The 17,630-nt window shown below is 43.0% G+C and overlaps 1 protein-coding gene across 4 annotated transcripts in view; it reads right to left on the bottom strand.

Annotated features, from left to right (window-relative positions):
- The window catches only part of TBL1XR1 (TBL1X receptor 1), a 109,730-nt gene extending 92,792 nt beyond the window's left edge, over nt 1–16,938 (bottom strand). For 3 of the 4 annotated variants that reach the window (XM_042041811.1, XM_042041814.1, XM_042041812.1), the window contains exon 1: nt 16,739–16,938. The gene's annotated coding sequence lies outside the window, so the exon portion shown is untranslated. Of the gene's footprint in view, nt 1–15,708; nt 15,732–16,738 lie in introns of those variants that run through there. The other variant, XM_042041813.1, reaches the window with a different exon arrangement.
- Between the last annotated feature and the right edge of the window lie 692 nt (nt 16,939–17,630).

Below are 17,630 nucleotides of genomic sequence, written 5' to 3'. Positions count from 1 at the left end.
TGTGCGAAATGTTTGAAAGCATTCTGAAATTTTGGAGAAAAATGTTTGTTAAAAATGTTTTGTCATAATTTGTTAGGTATGTCACAATGTTAGGTAATATTGATGTATTTTATTTCAAAGCTTGTTCTGCTATCTTTACACTTTTGCCTGCATAACAATTAATGGGTCTTTGTCATTTATCGCTTTTTAATACTACACACAACCTCTCCACAGCAAGTGGTTCACCAGCCTGAACAGTCTATTAGAAATGCAAAAACTAAGGTTGCCTATGTCAGATTTATGTTTTACAGAATAGCCCTACCACCATTAAGAAAAACCCCAAACCAACAAAACAAATCCAAAACAAAACCAACCCAAAAATATCCCCTGCTGACACAAAGATCACATCTTTGCCAAACTTCAAGCACATGTTCTCAAACAGGAAACAAAGCTTTCCAAGAAAAAATTTTAATAGGTAAAAAAAACCAAAACCAAACCAAAAACAACTGAGTAGTTTTTCTTGTTACTGTTGTCACAAAAGCTGACCTATTCCAGCTACTTTGGCAAGAAAAGGAGCCTACTCAATACAAACCTCATCATGCAATGTTTTGGCCTACTTATAAAAAATTATTTGTGATCCAATTTCCTAATTTGAGTTGTTTTTACAAAGCTTTTCCCCACTGCAACCACATTTCCACTGGGATCTTAACCAGAAGTGATCACATCAACAACTGAATTTCTGCAAGGGCCATGACCCCACTTGCAGCTTCCTTCGTCCATCCTGAGCCACCACCTCCGTGATGGAGGCAGAGGGATAGACAACCCTACCCACAGGGAAAAAAAGTATTTTCAAGTTTTGTCATGGATTTTGTTAAGATTAGGCCCAAAACAAAGCCCCAGACCAAAGCAAACCCCCCCAAAAAATTAGGAATCAAGATCTACAATTCCAGATTGGTTTCCACCTATGCAAAACACAAGCTGTGACAAGCCTTATTTTAGAAAATTCTACCACAAACCACCACCTTCGCTGATTGAGCCCATGTTCAGTTGTTGCAGTTATTTTGGTGTTACCAGTGTGTGTGCACGGAGCAGCTCACACATACATTTACTGTCTGACTCTTCTGGTAAATCAGCGTAAGTATCTCTACGTAGTAGAGCCATCTTTTCTAATAAGTATCAATAAACAGGGCTGCAGAGCATTCCACAAGACAACAATAGGATAGCAGATCCAAATGCAGCTCTTTTAAAACAGTTCTTGGCTAAATAAGAAGTTAAGAAGCACACACCATGGATACAGCTTAATCCTCAGCCACCTCACAACAGACACACAAAGGACACTTCCCAGGTAAACACAGAACAGGAAGCATTTCAAAAATTGTCCAGTTTGGTTTATAACTGGCTTTTTTTAAGACACATTCTGCTTTTGACTTCGGATATTTTGGGACCAAATACAGAGAGGGAGAATAAAAAAAAAAGCCATTTTTAGCAATTTATAACTACACAGCCACAGTCTTTTTAAGAGCAGGCCCAAGGCTGTGTGCACAGATCTAACTCTGCTTTCTCCACACATACATTATGCAATGCAATGTGATAAATATGTAACCATGGAGGCACACACTGTGTTGCAAACAGGACACAGAGCTCCTCAGTGACCCAGGAGAAGGCAGGCTACACCATGTTCTAGCTGTGATTCCCTCCCCCCATTTCTTTTTCATAATGGTCCAGCACTTGTTCTGCAGCCTTTTTATATCATCTCCTCTCTGAGGTATGTAAATAATTTAGTCAACAGCAATGCATTATGCAATTTATTTTCAGCCAACAGCACAGCTCTCGTTAGGTGCAATTCATGGGAAGCAGCAGTTAATTATGGTAATTCATCTGCAGACCTAGGTGAGCAATTTCACTGTTATTCTGCTATCCTACTTAATATGCATGTGATGTATAAGAGCAGTTAAATGGCAACTTTCAGGCTGACATCCCAAACCCTGATTCCATAACAAGCCTTGAACCTGGGCTTAAGGCAGAGCTACAGTAAACAGGGCTTCTGGGAGGCGAAGGAGTCGATTTACACAAAACAACTTGCAAGCTCAGGGTTTAAGGTAGTCTAGTGAATAGACCTCTACCAGATCCTAGAAATAATTCTATGCTATTGTATTGCACTATTTGTGGAATGGTATGTGATCGTATAATTAGAGATCATATAGTACATTCACACAAAGAATACTTTAGGGCTTGCCGGGGAGGGGGGAGGGGAGCTCTTTTTTAAAAGAAAATTACATTATCTGGAAATTCAGAGCTAATCTCAACAACTCAGAAATGCTACCAGAGAGCTTTTTCCTCAAAAACTTTAGAAAAAAAAAAAATTCAGGTCTGATTTCTGCCTGAGGAAGAAATTGCTCCAAACAAAACTAGCTGAGGTTTGGAATCATTAAGATGTTAAAAGCCTAAATAAAGTATTTAGGAAAATACACTGAAATATGTGCAAATATTTAGAACAATAATAATAATAATTTCTAAACTGTAGCTCTATGATTGCAATGACAGGGAGGCAAAGACAGCATTTGGTTCAGAAGCAACACTGCAAGAAGTGTTTTCAACAGGTGTAGGAAGAATACCATGGGTTTGGTGGCTAAATCTGAGGAGAGAATGAAGGGCAGCTCCCAGGGAGGGTGGCAGCTTCCTGGAGAAGGTCACTTGCTTGAGCACAGCCTATTTAACTCCTGTGTTCAGGGGAAGGCTCCAACCTCTTCTCCTGCTGACCCCGTCCAGAGGCGATCCCGACTGTCCTCCCCGTGTCCTTCCCTTGGGGTGACAACCTCACCCAGCCTCCACACCCGCCTCTCACAGCCTTGAGAGGAGAGCCCTTGATCTTGGGGCTCCTCTCCACTGCACCTCACCTCCACCCTTGTGCAGCCTGTCTGCAGACTTCACAATCCGGTTGCTAAATGACCCAGCTTGCGTAACTTCCAAGAGCACAGAGCTACCGAAGGGCAGCCTTCTGCCAAATCCCTGCCCTCCCTGGGGAAGCACATTAAATCCTGCAAAAATCACTGAAGCTCCACTCACTTTGGAGAACAGGTGCCCAGCTGAGAAAGGTTTGCGTGTGCAGCGCTGGTCTTCAGCCACAAACCAAGCCTGGAAACCTGAAAACCCCTCCTTGATTAAAAGATTGAAGCCGCAAAAACTTTAAGAGAGTCACTGCTTTAATGACAGAAAGCACAGAATTCTAACGTGAGCATCTTGAAGGTCTCAGTGGAGCACAGGTCCAAGAAGTACAGACAGACAGACAGTTTTAATTTAACCTTACATGCTTTGATACAGCCACAGGACTAAAGCATTAGTGGTCTCTAGTTTGTTTATGACTGACTACATATGCTAGAATGTGCTCTGCCAAAACTCATTGCTAAAACAAAAACCAGTGTTCAAACGGCACAAAACTTCATAAACCAAATAAACAACACATTGCAAATATTTAAGGCTTCCAAGCAAAGGCTACTTCCATAAACTCCAACATTTAAACTGGCAACAAAATATTTCAGACACTGAAAATAATGACTAGCTAAAAAAGCCCCGTCATCCTCATCATTTCAAATGGTTCATTTTTCTGTTCTCCTGAAACATGCAGGGCAGTCAAATTATAACTAAGCAAATATACATATCCCTTCCTATTTAAAACAAACAAAAAAAAATTGGAAACATTAAATTTAAATCTTTCTGCTTAACCCAGGACTAGAAAACTGTCAGCGCTGAAAATTAGTTTCACAGAGCCTTAATGCATCTGAAAATGGCTTATTTGCTACACATAACAAGCAAATTCTGAAATAAAGGGAAACCCTTTCCCTCAACATGCACACTAATATTTTTCTTTTCTGAAGGTTGGATTACTTCCAGAGAACCTGAATTGACTTCAACGGAGCAATAATATATTTCTTAGGAAGAACATGTAAACTGCCTCAGATCACAAAAAAATGGTTCAACCAAGAAAGGGCTTCACTCAGCTCTCCTAAATATACCCAAGAATCACACTTAAAAGTGGTATTTTTTTAAACAATTAGGGCTTGACTACACCAACAGCTATATCAGCTGATACACAGATATGTATTACACTAAAAAAGGAATAAGACACTTTCTTTCTGGAGTCATTCCAAAAAAAATGTGAGCATACTGCAAATTCCCACTTTTAACTTCAAGCCACGCTGCCAGAGCGTGTAAATATATTTTTGCAAAGTTTAAGGTATTTAATAAAGTGCTAGCAGGACTTTCTTTTTAAATTAACCAGAGGATACTTCTCAGGGTAGAGTATGGTGAAAATAAGTCACCACACAGAAGTACAATTTATTACAGCCAAATGTATACAACTGCAAGGACTACTCCCAAACTGAAGAGATTTCCCAGAATTAAAACACTTCCTAAAATTCCGTTTTTTCAGCAGATGAAAAAATGTCCAAACAAAATACGAAAATAAGGTAATTTAACAGCAGATGTCTGCTCATCAGCATCACAAGCACAGCTGTGACAGCCAGGACCAAGATGTGCTTTAGGAGACACCTATATGGACAGGGAAAATGCTCACCAGAAACCTAGTCCTCAGACCAGGAAAACACCACTGGCTCCCAGTAAAGGGCATAAAAAAAGATTTTCATAAAAGCTTGTAAATTAGTTTATAGTTAAACTTATAAACAAGAATCGTTTAGGAAGTTATAAAGAAGACTCGCCCAAATGAAATTATATGCACATGAAAAAGATTTATGTCTATTTTATGTATGGATGAACCCAAACAGTCAGTACAAGCCTGTATGCACAGACTGGCTGAGCTATCAGCTGGCCCACTGCACTGTGTGAAGATTCTGTCTGATAGCAAAGCTGAGATAAGAAGTTCACAGCCCACCCTTACCTAACCCAGACACGTTCACCCCTATGGTTCAGTCACAACGTTCACGGTAGCAACGCTGCTGTTTGTGGAGTCAGGCTGTAAACTGGTGCAGCAAAATTACCTGGACTTTAATCTCCTCCCCCACCAAAACAGCTGTTGGGTTTAACACATCCCTCCAGAGATGATGTTTTTAGGACCAATAAACCTGTATCAAGCAGGGCAGAGGACTCAATATACCACACTACAGGACAGAAACTTTTTTGTGCCTCTGCTCCATCAAGAACAGCGTCAGCTCAAGGGTCCCACCGCTCCCTTTCCCACCTCCACTGCTGGGACAAGTGGCTGCTTGTGTAGCTCTTCTCCAAAACCCATTCCTGAAGTGGCTCCACAAAGAAATTTCAGCCTTTCCTCACTCGCAAAATGCTGCCGGGGTCCAGAAAAAGTGCACGCATCTTTAAACTTCATATAAGGTTGCATTTCCACCTTACTAAGGACACAAACATGCCTAACTTTATGGACCATGTAGCCTAATTTCAACACATCCTAGCCACTAGTAGAAAATATTTCTAATGTGAAAAACCATGTTCTGTCCAACAGAAAACTAAAAGACACACACAAAACCTATAAACAAAAAAAGGAGCACTTGCTTAAACCAAAAACTCCAAGTAAGCAGAGACTGAAAAATTAAACAAAAGCCAATTTACGCTGCTACACAGCCTTTCACCAGAAGATCTCAGGGCACTGAACTGGTCTGAAAAAGCTCCTGTTAAGTATTAAATCACTGGTGCATGGGTAAATTTGTTAATCCATTTGCTAAGGTCACACAGTGGCAGAAATAACAGATAATCCAGACACCAGCTTTCTGTCCTAATCATTATGTGGACAGAAAATCTTCAGTGATGTAAACGAAAAACAAAGTAAACACAGTTATCTGTTACATACACATATATTAGGTCAACTCAGAAAAGCAAAATTGTGGGTGTGGGGAGTGGAGGTGTGTCTCTGGGGATCCACCACAGACCTAGACAGGCCTGTGGAAAGGTATAGAGAGAATTTGTAATCAGAAAGTAATTCCATAATTCCCTCTGTCAAGCAGTTCCTATGAAGGGACTGTATAAACGAAGTGCAGTCATGCTCAAAAAAAAGTCTGAAAACTTTGAGCAGTAACCCACAGAATATATTCCATTGCTGTATTACACCCACATTAGGATGCCAAAAGTTTGCCATTCATTCTGTATCAAAATCGAAGCAGTATTTTACAAACTGCCTGCAAGCCACCCAAACTGGGGAAGTTTTCTAATACCAGGGAGCAGATGGACACACAGCTGACACTGTCGACACGCAATCAAGATCGCTACAAGAATTGCTACCAGCTTGAACGTTTCTACCACCTTTCATGCCATTGCATATGAAAGCATCTTGGTAATACCTACTGTGGAGCTCTGACAATTCAAGATCATTTTGTTGAACAGTCCTGTATAGGTATAAAACACACTGCAAGCACTAGTTTCCAAAGAGGAAAAAGCAAGACTACAAGCTGATAAAAAAAAAAGAAAAAAAAAAAAAGAAAAAAAACAAAAACCAAACCACAACCACACTTATTCTACAAATTAAAAATACTGGACCAGACAATGAGCTACACTGGCATTGTTAAGATGTACTAAAAACAACACATAATAAAAATCACTGTAGGCAGGGAGGCAGGGAAGACTAATCTTTCTGCACTTTCTTAAGCAAAACTCACAGCAATTTCAATGGAATTCTCCCCCAGATACGGCTGGATGACTACATCCACAGCCTACACGTGCCAAGTCTGCTCCTGCAGCCAGTCTCTACTGCATCCATCTTAGTTACACTACACATACCCTGATTACAGGGATTTATAAACAGCACGAGTAATTTAGAGGTGGATCACAAAACTGTGATTTCAGTAGAGGTGAGGTTCACTATTACCATCTCAAGTGTCACCAGCTTTGTGGTAAAGGACTTACACCTGGAAGACTTTCAAGCAAATATCTTTTATTGACTTTCTCAAAAGCACATCTTGTGTTCTCTACGTCCCAAGCACATCCACTCCAGAGCCAGGACACAAGCCTGCTATCCATAGGTTTCGCTGGGCAACGAGGTAGGAAAGAGTTTATGATCCATTAAGTCACTTGCATTTATTTTCTTAGGTTCTAGACGACAAGACATGAAAAAAAATGGTGCTTACATATCAAGCAAGAGAGTATTTTATCATGCAGTTTCTAGATGTGAACTCTTTAAAGACAGATCTCTCCACTCCGAAGTCGCAGTTCCACACAGGACAAAGGCGCCTGTGCGCACGTCCCAGCTCGCAGCCTCAAAGCCATGTTTGTTCGCCCAGAACAATGGGGCATGTGACTTGTCAACACTACCCACAATAAAAACAATAAGATAAGGCTGCCACTGATTTCATGATGACTGACTTAGTTTTCGCTAATTATAAGTCACGACGTCAATAAAAACTTCTTGCATAAAACCCCTTATTTTAAAAGGCCCAAAGCCAACCCCACCTTGCACCAAGGTTTTCACTCCAGCTTCCTTAGCTTCTCGTGTCTGTACTAAATGATGACACCAACTCCCTCCAAAGCCTCCCTCTGACTTCATCAAGAGTTGGATCAATGCTGTATGCCTAGAGCCAAGATTATTTTTATCAAATAAAAGCACTGCCAAAATCTGTCCTCTGCATTTCCTGCCCTGTGTGCCCATCCCAGCCACTCATGTGCCCGCAGGCAGGCCCCTTGCTCACCTCCTGCTCGCTGCCAGCGGCACACACAGGAAAATGAGACTTCCCCAGCAGACCAGCAGGTTTTGCTCCGCCACTGACTCAGGCTACATCATCCAAACCCATTCAACCCCTCCAGTTCAAGAGGGCTACCAGAACTGAGTCCTGCATATAAACTTAACTAGCATTAGGAGAAAGGGGAAGAAAGCAGAGAAAACACAGAGAACAGAAACAAAAAGGCACCAATTTGATTTAAAGGACTGACAAGAGAACAGATGGGGAGAACGCAAAAGAAAAGTCCAAAATAACAAAAAGGAGAGAGAAAGCCCAGGAAAAAAAAAAGAGAGGCGGGAATGATTAGAAAAATCAAATAAAGCCTTAGGAAGGGGTAAGAATAAAATGATGCAAACCGTCAGGATGGACCCAAAACACTATAGTTCACTACACTCATTTGCCACTTTCCCACCACAGCACAGACAAGGAAGCAGAACCAAGAGGAGGAGAAGGCAGGCTACCCTGACACTTGGAAGGGGTTAATTCAGAAAGGAAAAAGCAGCACAATCTTGTACCACTTGTCTTTTTATCACACAGGGGTAGGCTTGGGGGGTTATTTTAATTACACATAACAGCAGTAGGTCCAACAGCACCAGATTAACAAATACAAGTAGGCAGCAACAGGCACACGGAAGTACATTACAGTTCCAAACTTTCACCATTTACAAAAATATTAACACACCTAAAATCTGACTGACCTGATCTCTGAATGTGTTTTTAAAACCTGTGCATTTCATTTGTTTCACCTTGAAAAAACTCTGTTCCGCAACCAGGTAGTTACAGGCCACAGCTGGGAAAGTGGGAGGCACATTAAGCACACAAATGAAATTTCACATATTCTAACACTATCAGTGGAGCTTTCTGGAGCTCTGCAGCAGTGTCCAACATACACAAGCCTTGCTGCTGGCACAACAGACAACCTCAGCCTATGTAAGGGACGTTCTCCTAGCCGGAGTCTGACACTGCATTTCACATACCCTCTGAGCCTCGCATATGAAGTCATCCATAGCGTCAAAGAGCAAGTCAAAACACATTGAGAGTGTTTTCCCTGGCTACCTCTGAAAGTTTCCATCTCTTTATCTTTTGTGTATTTTTTTTTTTTTAATTCGTCCCACCATTTCTGTCGATACACACAGGATCTCTGAAAGTCCAGCTTTGTGCCCCAGTACGTACAAGCAGTGAGTATCTGTCTAACGTGGGACCCCAGCTGTGTTCCAGGCACTGGGACAAGAGGAGACTGACGGGAAAATTGAGTTTGGCGCTTTCACAACCAGCCCACAGAACCACACAGTGAGAGGGTTCATTTTTTAAGACAAAAGCAAAGCCCATATTACCAGAAAATAATACAACTGGGAGGGCTGTAGTGCCCAGGCACCTCAATGGGATGACCAAGGGGAACTTTTTGCCTTGTTTTAATAAAAGAGACTCTTAAAAAGTAATTGGTTATGTATTTAATGTCTACTATATGTACTGTAAGAAAGAATCTTACAAAGGGCCTTGGTGAACTAGGAATAACTAATCCATATCAAAATAACCTTGCACATGTAAGACAGCAGAAGAACCAACTGGTGTGGACTTTGCCAACAGCAAGATAAACACATTAAATAACATAATCAAAGGCCATTCACAATCTGCCCTGGAAGACATTCACAGAAATACAAAGCATTTTTCTTACAACTTAAACAACTGTGACATATATTTACTATAATGGCAAAAGCTGTTAAAAAAAAAAAAAAAAGGAAAATAAGTTGGTTTCTATCAATCAGCTACATTTAGACATCCGTTCCTGCTATCAGATCAAGCTCACCAAAACTGCTTAGTAGATTGTTTCATTGTATTTGTGTTCAAGTTTTATCACAACTCAACATATTGAAGTTTCATATTTGTCATACTTTTTTCATCTTCCACAATGCTAGATACTTACAGTCTAAACAAGACACCAGATTGTGAAATTTAGTTGTGCATTCAAAATAAAGTAGAATATCAGGTACCATGTCTGCATCAGCAAAACATTCATGTTGTTCAGCAAGTACAGACCCCATTCCCATAAACCTCAGAGCTGTTGCACTAGCAATGGGAAACAGCTAACCCATTGCTATACAAGATATGTTTCTAGCACAATTTATTTGACGTCAGCATTAATAGATGGTTTGACAACACTGTGCCTCATTTTCCTCCATCCACATTCATGCTAACTTTGCTTTATAAATACATTAAAAAGTATTTAATCTGAACAAATGTAACCCCAAAGTAAATATGTTACAGAGTCACAAACATCATCATGGCCAAAATCCGTATTTTTACAAAGCACTTCCTAATTAAAATTTATCTCCAAGAGTCTGTATTTAGGAAGGCTTGTTGATATCCAAGCAGAAATTTCTGCACTAGAGAAGAATGTGGACATCCATACAAAAATTAGTGGTGATTCACTGTCTAACAGTTGTCTTCCCTTTACAGCACACCGCAGACTGAAGGACACGTTGCCAAACTGAGAGCACCAATACTTCCTTTAACCTAATATAGGACAAATAAATACACTTCAACAGCTTCTAAATCTTGCACGTCCTACTTTTTTGACCCAGATCTCTTGTTATTCCCCCACAGGTCTATGCAATATCAAAACTATTTTTTCCCCATAAATTTAGACATAACCTAAAAGAGGAAAAGTGCTCATGCTTATTGTGAGCTAGAGAGACCAGGAAGCGGGGGGGAGGGTCAGACTCACTCATCTCTCTTAAGATCAATCGGTATTTTAAGGTAAGATCCTCTCTCAACTGCTGAATTTAATGGCAAAAACGCTTATTTGTCCAAGAGGACTGCAAGTTAGACCAATATCAATAATAAATGAAAAATAACTACGTCTTTTTAATACTATTTTTACAAAGCAAAACTGTATTTTCAGAAGTCATACTGACACTCAAGCATGAATCAGTCTGTCCAAAACCCACTAAAGAGCTATGAAACTTGTTATTCCACTCCTCAGCCAGCCTGGGCAACTTATTCCAGGAAATCAAACGGTGTCCTCTTTGCCTGGTACTTTTAGGGAACCATCAGGGGACTGAAATCCATCTCACATGTGCTCACCATCCATAATTCCCCACTCAGTTTGCTGGCGATAGGTCACCCATGCGAAGAGCCTGAACTCTTTAACATCGTTAATGTCAAATGGATGCAACTTTTAGGACGGGTTCTATTTAGGGCTCTAGACCCTGACAATTTCTGTGGTTTTGGCACTGGGCACAGTATTTAGCACTACATGTTCACAAACAGTAAATATATGACCCTTAACTCATAACCTTGGAAAAGTGTTCCAGGAATAGGCAGCACAGAGATCTTTTCTGTAGCTCTCTGATCACCACCAACAGGCACGTAGCTGTGCACAGAGCAAAGTTTCCACTTTCACAGTCCCAATTCATAAAAATCTACCATCAGCCTGATGTCAGCGGGTGAGAGGGACCTCTGCATGCAGCCAGAGAAGCAACTGAATTATCCCCCAAACCCACAAGGGGTTAAAAGAAGCACCAGCATTACTGCAGGGACAGCTGCTCGCCTGCCCTGACAGGCTGGCAAAACGATTGCCCCGCTGAAGGGGAAGGGAAGGTCTACTACTCACACCCCACCAGCTAAAACTTCCAGCAACGCACCTCCAGCAATCCAAAATGACACCCAGCATGCCTGCATATGGCACACGGTTACAGAGAGTGTCTGTAACACACTGACATTGAACAGAGATTGAACAGAGCCTCAGATCATAAAACAAAAAAACCCACGCAACTGTTTTCTCTGGATGATTCTGATTTTTTACTGCTAGACATTACTAGTGAGCAAGATTGCTCCTCTGCAACATGGAGACTTCAGAATTACAACAATAAACACAAGTCAGAGCACACAACATAGCCTTTTACTAATACTGCTCCCAGGAACAGAAACTACACCCTCCCGGGAGTTTGTAAAAGCCGGCAAACCACACACAAGAGTTGATTTTTAGAAATGCTAAGCACACACACAGACTGCCAACTTCACATGCAACTGAGGGGACTCAGCATCTTTGAAAATAAGACTATTAATATCTTACTTTAGTGATGCAGATGCCAGCTTATACTCTTCTTAAGAGGAGTCATGCTTGCACCAAGCACAACTACAGCACAAATTCAGATCCCCACTGCCACCACACCATCCAGCTCCTGGAGACAAGCAGGACACACAGAGCACCAGGAAGGGCCACACAGCCAGGTTAACACCCAATCTGCCTGCATTACTCATCCTCAAAAAATGGTGTGTTAGGCTGATAGCATACCTAGGGATGTTGCTTCTGGCGTTTCAGCTACCATATTCTGAAGGGCCTCAGTATCTCCACGTAGCACTGGGTTAGGCCACGCACAATTACATTCAAAGTAAAAGGAGACTCTGAAAGATGTTGCATATATTGGCCAAGAAAATTCCGTAACGTTCTCCCTCATTGCTTCGGAGATTCTTTCAGTAGGCTCTTCAGAAAGCTACACCAATTCACCAGACCTTTTGATTACTACTTCTACAGGTAAGGAAATATGCTCAAAAGCCTTCCCTGCAATCAGCCCATCCAAGAAAGCAAGTGAGCAGGGGTGAGCTACGACACCAGCAATTTCAATCCTTGGCTAGCCAAGCCAGCAAAATCCTACACACCCAACCAGTGTGTGCATTTTCCCCTGCAATTACACAACCTCCAGCTTGGAATGACCGCTTTTTATCAAGGAAGAATTTTTTTTAAGGCTTCTTATCAATATAAAAATGTAAGTCTAAAGGACATCACAGAAAGCTAAGCAGTAAAGTATTAAAGACCAAGGTTCCAGAGTGTAAGCTGAGTTACGGTTCTGTAGATCCTTCAGAACCAAAGGAACGTTTAATTTGAGCTCAAACAAGGCCACTAAGATTCATGGGTATTTTGTACAAACAAGTTCAGCTTGTTTTTTTATGAGAAGGAAGGAAGGAAAGGGCCTTCTCATCTTGGATTAGATACCACAAGACAGAACCCTAAGAAGTTCTCCAATTTTCATACATGCTGGCAGAGTAATTTCCAGACCAGACTTCCAAACCTTTTCACTCAAGCAATCAACTCTCCCAAAGTGACAGCTATGCTGCCTCATTTTCACAGCTTCTTACCTCCAGTTAGCTAATTCAATTTTGCAAAATTAAAAGAAAGCCAATATATTCCCCTACAATTTCATATCAAAAGATACTCCGTCTTCCTCATTTCATTGTCACACTTTATCTCAGAGGAAACCAATTATGAGATGAATAAAGCAGTCTCCATGTATTCTGCTCGGGATCACTGGTGAACCTTTTTCTAGTAAAGTCACTCATCATTAAGTGACTTTACAGAAATTAAGACCATCACTTCATACTTCAACACTTAAAAAATTGAGCACATTTGGGACAGGGGTAGCTAAATCAATAGCAGGAACATAAAAATAGTTTCTTCATCACCTGTTAATTTGAAGCTACTACATTAATGCAGCAATGCAACTCAAAAACAGAGAAGAGCTGTCAATCATAGTTCCTAATGGGAAGCTACTGACACTTCTTCACATAACACAAACACTTAAATTTGTATTTAAAAATGAGCATGCAATGAGTATATTCTCAAAGCAGTTACTTTTTGCAGGAGCCAAACATGCATAATTACAGAGTGTGCACACACACACTTTCACTTCTCTGCCAACCTGCAGCTACTTGCATGAGCTGATATTTAGGGCATTAAATACAGTCATTACTACACCCTGAACTCTGGGTGCACACATGTGCAAACACCCTATGAGGATGGCCAGCATGCAGACCTGTATCACACCACTCAATATAAACAACATGAATTAGATTATGAATGAGTCACACTTGGATACGATACATTTCAGCATCACAATATTGCAGTATCAACACTACACTGACCTGCAGCACACCCTGTCCTTGCCCTCCTGTCCAAAGCAGAGACCAGACCACTTTACCACCACCCTACCCCAGCTGGGAAGGGAAAGAGCTGGCGGGAGGTTTGTGTCTGTCTCTCCTCCGCTTGCCAGCAGTGTCCTCACCAGCAAGGTGTCAGAATTCACACGGGCACCACGATCCTCAGCGCCTGTGGGACTGGGGAGACAGAAGAGACAGGCAAAGCAAGCAAAACCTGGGGGGGGAGAGGTGACCACCATCACTTGGGACTCCCAATGAGCAAAGGAATTAGTGATGGAAGGGTGTCACACCTGCCACTACCTCAGCCTTCCCAAAACACTTTACAGTGCTGTGATACCAAAACAGCATCAATGTAATGAGAGAGTCACATCCTACTGCCCACCACTAATACAAAACACACCCAGCTTCTGGGAGCAACTTCACAGACAGCTGCAGAGCTCATTCAGCCAAACGAGACCGCTGATGTTCACAAAGTTGTGTGTTTTACAGGACTTCCTGACTTCTGCACGATTACATACTTGTAGGATGTGGGTCTTCACTGCCACTACAAAACTTGTAACAGCAAACACATTCTGACTCAAATGTGAAGTCCACATTCAATTAAATTCCAGACCAAAATGAAGTTAGGTAAAATAACTCAGTTTGCTTTACATTATCCAGATCTGTTCTTCCTAACTTAAAACTATTATCTGAAAACAACATTATCAGCAATTTTGGCCATTTTCCCTAATCCATCCAGAGCCTCTTTATGCTTAGGGCTGTAGCACTTTTTAGCATCAAACTCTTTCATGATGGGGAAATGACTATGAAGTATTGCTGTTGGGTACTTAGCGCTTATACCCTGCCTTACAACTTCAAAGCATTACACAAACATCAATAATTACCATATATAGAGTAAAACTGAAAGAAGTATTCATATTAAAAAAGAAACTCACAGGAAAAAAAAAATCTTAACTATCTGTTTGAAGGGGGGAAAAAAGCTTAAGCAACAGAATCTTCTGTAATTATTGCGCTCTTTATGCTACACACATGTGTTATGGCTGTGCACGTTCAAACAAACAAAAATTATAAACTCTTGCACAGTCTTAAAAATAAATTATAAAGCCCAAAAGCCAAACCCCAACTCCTTTCATACATTTAAATTACATTTCCTTCTCCCTTCCTCAAGGAATGAGAGCTAAGTGTTCTCCAGGTGTTCCTAATAACAGTTTGGGAGGCAGGCCACCACGCTCCCAAGACACAGTACCAGAAGACACAGTTCTCACGGAGAAAAACCCAACTTCCCCCAAGAAAACTTAAGACAGCAACAGTGTACCAGCTCAGGTGACCTTAGGTAAATAATGCAAAATGTTACCATTCCATTAGATCTTAATCAAAAGCAAAGGAAAAAAAAAAAAAAAAAAACCAACACTAGAGAAAACCACAGAAAGTTTGTTACAATCAATTACAGGGCACCACCTGCGCCCTAAGCACCATCACGAGCCCCTTTTTTTTCAATGGGTAAGGGGAATAAACCCTTCACAGCTCTTCCACAAACACATACCCACTAAATTTAAGGACACACACAGGAACTTGCAGCTTCAGTCCTCATTTGGAATGCATTCTGAAAAGCCCGTTAACACACCTGTCCAAAGGAAGGCCACAAAACCAACGTGAGCCTCACGAGGACCAGCCTTCAGAGCACAAAACTGCCCAAAAACTCAGGTACAACCAAACCCCAAGCACCAATTTTGCAAATGGTGCCCTCGCTGCCAAAGGAGCACAACTCACAACACCCAAAGGGAAGAGACCACCAACAGCAAAGAACCTTGTTAATGCACACAATGCTCAGACATTTATTTTAGCACCCAAGGACAGCAAAGCAAGTCAGACAAGCCCACAACACTTTCTTTTTTACGCAACAAAGACCTGGTTCTCCTGATCATGCCTCCCTCCCATGCCTTAACAATAAGGAAGGAATATGTTTTGTGATCCCCTCCCCCATAAATCAGTTAGGAATTTGATTTACACAGACAGGAAAATGAGGAAGTTGAGCACACTGGAGAGTAGTAAAAACTTCACCAGCAAACTTCACTTTCCTACACAGCGACCTACAAACCAAACTTTCCTCCAGACTCACGTGTCATCTGCAGCAACCAGCCCCTGCCATAAAGCACAGACAAAGTTTTGCTGTTCTGGGGATAAAGACAAGCGAGGGAGAGACTTTTATTCTGTCAAGCTGCCTTAAAAGGAAATTCGGTGATGAAAGATTAAATTCACCTGGAACAACACGATAAATTTTAACCTTTTCGAGGGTACAACAATAACAAGCCACATATTTCAGGACTTAAATCCTCCACCAAGGAAACAGTACACATTGCATCAACCGTGCGAGCCCGTCGAATTGATGCGACACACAATTTACACCAGGGTTTCGGACAGGGATAAGCCCTGGGAAAGAGAGACGCTGTGAAATGGGAAAATAAAAGCTTATTTTATGCCCCGAACCGGGCCCGCTCCCTGCCACCGTGGGGTATTGCATGTTCCGCCCTGAACTTCGCCGGAAAACTGATCAATAACTTGGCTCTGGGGGGAGCAACATCGGGAATGGCCCGGGGGGGTGGGGGGTGTATCCCCTTCCAAGGAATGGCCGGGTCGGGATGGGGGAGAACTCCGCGGAGTGGGGGAGGGGCAGGGCCTCCCCCCTCCCCCCACCCGACCCGGCCCCGCCCCCCCCTTCCCCTCCCCCCCCCCAAGTAAATATGCGGGAAGGGGGGGAGGGGAAGCCGCTCTTCCACATAAATCGGGCTAAAAATAGGCCTCTCGCCATGGCTCCCGTGTGCCATTCGCTGCCGAGGCCGGTGTCCCCCCCATCCCCCGCTCCATTACACCTTTTTTTTTTTTTTTTTAATTAAAAAAAAAAATGAATGCGGGTGGGGGAGGGGAAGCCAGCGGCGCGGGGTGGGGGAGGGGAAGGGGTAAATATGTATATATATGTATGTGTGTGTATATATATGTATATATACACATATTAATAAAAAAGGGGGGGTCACAGAGGCGTTCTGGTCCCATCCCCCTCCCGCCTCCACCGACACAAACAGGGCGGCCGCCCCCCACCCCCATCCCCGGCCCCTGCCCGCCCCCGGGGCTCGGAGCCCCCCGGTTCTTACCTTGCGAGCGGCTGCTCCCCCCTTTCCCAGGGAATGGAGGCACGAGGAATTCACCCTGGATTGTCTCTCCTCCTCCCGTGTGTTTTATACCGCCGCGTGTATATACGCGCACATCCCTGCCTGTGTGAGTGTGTGTGTGTACACGCGTATAGTTATCGATAATATATATATATATATATATGTATTTTTAAGGTGTCCACACCGAGAGGAGGAGGAGAAAAAAAAAAACAGGAAAAAAAAAAAAAAACAACAAAACCACCACACACACACAGGAGGAGGAAGGAAAAAAAATACCCAGCGCGTAGCGCTGTGATATTCAATTATATCCGAGCCAGGGGCCGGGGGAGGGGAGGGTGGGGAGGGCGAGGGGGGGGGGCTGGAGATTAAGTCCCGAGGAAGGAGGGGAAAAAAAAAAAGTAATATGTGTGTGTGTGATTGAGATTGAGGAGGGATCGGGGCGGAATGTAGGAGCTGTTACTGGGGGAAGGAGCCAAGCGGCGCGGAGCAGCCGGCGGCCCGCAGACACTCCGGGTGCCCGGCCGCGCCGAAATGGGCGCCGGCGGAGGGAAGGGAAGGAAGGGAGGGAAGGAAGGAGGAAGGGAAGCAGCGGAGCCGGGAGGCGAGGCCAGGCGAGGAGGAGCGGCCCGGCCCGGCCACACAAGCCCAGCGCGGGGGTCGGGGACGGGGACCCGCTCCCTGACCCCTTCCCTGCCGCCCGCCCGCCCTTCCCCGCCGCGCCCGGCAGTGCGGGAGGGGAGGCGGCCGCGGGGAAAGGGAGGGAAGGGAAAGGGAGGCCGCCCGGGCACGGCAGGCCCCGGGCCGCGGAGCTTTTCTAGGAAAGGCATTAAAGTGCGGTGCCAACAGAGCTTATGTAAATGCAGGATGTAACATG

This window comes from Corvus kubaryi, unplaced genomic scaffold (assembly GCF_017639235.1).
Source record: "Corvus kubaryi isolate FWS band 111438036 unplaced genomic scaffold, C.kubaryi_AGA036_p1.0 37397, whole genome shotgun sequence".
NCBI lineage: Eukaryota > Metazoa > Chordata > Aves > Passeriformes > Corvidae > Corvus > Corvus kubaryi.
The sequence above is the reverse complement of the archived record's forward strand: the minus strand, read 5'-3'. Positions and strand labels throughout refer to the sequence as shown.